Source organism: Aplysia californica, unplaced genomic scaffold, assembly GCF_000002075.1.
Source record: "Aplysia californica isolate F4 #8 unplaced genomic scaffold, AplCal3.0 scaffold00064, whole genome shotgun sequence".
NCBI lineage: Eukaryota > Metazoa > Mollusca > Gastropoda > Aplysiida > Aplysiidae > Aplysia > Aplysia californica.
In genome coordinates this window covers 1028869-1030825 of record NW_004797334.1, presented here as the reverse complement: position 1 = coordinate 1030825, position 1957 = coordinate 1028869, and the positions used below count along the sequence as shown (strand labels likewise).

Here is a 1957-nt window from a genome sequence, read left to right as displayed (position 1 = left end):
TTATTTATTTAAAATTATTTTTTATTTTTTTTATTTAGTTCTTGCAAAAACATATTTCTGTTTAAATTTAGTGGTCGTCCTCGACGGGTTTTGCTGTAATTCGTCTTCTATAGTAATTTGAAAATGCACTCCTATTTGGTTGGATCCTTTCGGAGATGGTCGTTAAACTCGAAGGTCACGCCTCTGAAATAACATAATGATAGCGTTGCTAGATGCGTTAAAGCTACACCATTAAAATTTCACATTTCACCGAAGCGAAGACAAGTCATATAAAGCTGTCCCCGTCGGATTATGTGATTGTGCGGCCCCGTTTTTCCGCACAATTTTGCAACATTTGCATAATTTTGGATTCCCCGCGTTTGTCACGTTTAAAAATTATTTTTTTTTTTCCCATTTTCACAAAACATTTAAACAGAACTCCTCGCCGTGTGACTAAAGGGACATAAGCACAATGAAGTCTCATTTAAGTGACAAGTCGGTTATTTCCCTTGTTAGAAGATCTTGGGAGTTGGAGGGTTTATACGGGGTGCCCACTACAGATGGGATCGGACGATCGGCCCGATCGCCAGACTCGATCGCCTCAAAGACTCGTTCGTTTTCAGTTTCAGGCGATCTATACAGCTGAAAGTTACAGAGATTTTTTGGTTGTTGTTTTTTTTCTGACTGATATGTATTGTTTTCTTTCCTAATGCACAAAAAATACTGATACTGATATGTTCTGTTTTCAATTCTTCTGTACATAAAGCATGAACATTCTTGTTGAAAAAGCGCAAAACATGCCGTAAATGGCGTTACGGTAACCTGCATAATTTTGTATTTTTTGGGCATAATTTGGTCATCTAAATTTGCATACATGTAATTATGCGGAGATAGGCAAAGAGCCTTTCTCAAGGACACTGTCATGATTTTGGCCTTGACGTCAAGCGTACTAATCTAGTAACTCTATGTGTGCCACAGACTTAAGCAAGATTGTGTAACCACACGGTGGAATCAGGCGCTCGTCAATTTTTGGACGTGTGGAATTATTGGTATCACCTTAAAGCTATTTCATTTGTCTTGCTTTTGACGGAAAAAAATCCAGTTATCTTGAATACAAATCAAGGTATGTATTTGCAACTGAAATAGGCGGGGGTCGTCTGGTCTCAGAGGGGAAATTAGCGAGAAAATGGTCGCCACAGTTTAGTTATTTCCTTAGCTTGAGAGCCCGTGGAAACAGAAAATTAAATTTTGTATTCGTTTTTCCGTTTAATCCCCACATATATGTGTTACTTAATAGACATGGAAGGTGTTAAGGTAATTTTTTTTAAACTTTTAAAACCAACAAACAAAACAAACAAAAAACGACAAAAATCCCCAAATCTGTGGGAAAATGTCAGTTTCTTCATTTTCGTTTTGGGAGTTCTTATTTAGGCCACATATGCCTGAAAAGGGTAGTTTGAGCATGTGTGGCCTAAATAAGGTAAGGGAGGGGGGTTTAGCTTATTTAGGCCACATGTGGCCTAAATAAGGTCACCCTTTCGGTTTTTTTGGCGAGCGTCTGATTTCACCACGCTGCCTCAAATATTATTCTCCTTAACAATGCAGTGTCATGGTTACGTGTAGTGCGTGGTCGGCGGCTGCTCTGGTGGTGTCTTTTCCTTCTTCCCTATCAAACATCGATCGTCCTAAATTTATCGTTTTTCTTTCTTGTGTATGTTACTCTCTCGAAAACACCTCTAATCTTCAGCACTTCTTTTCTTGTATTATGATCTTATTGGTTTGCAAGCGCCGTAAAACACTAAAACTAAAAGGCTGTGCTCTTTGCTCCCTTTAAAAATCTATTTTAAAAGTGTGTGCCTTAATGTCAATGTCATCCATTCCCCCCTCCATCTGTCCATCTGTCCATCCATCCATCCATCCATCCATTCATCCATCCATCCATCCATCCATCCATCCATCCATCCATCCATCCATCACA

At 38.9% G+C, this 1957-nt stretch overlaps 1 protein-coding gene across 1 annotated transcript in view; it reads right to left on the bottom strand.

The window, feature by feature from the left end:
* LOC106011159 (gamma-aminobutyric acid type B receptor subunit 1-like) overlaps nt 1–1957 on the bottom strand; it is a 38811-nt gene that overhangs the window by 808 nt on the left and 36046 nt on the right. The gene's annotated exons all lie outside the window — the stretch shown is intronic.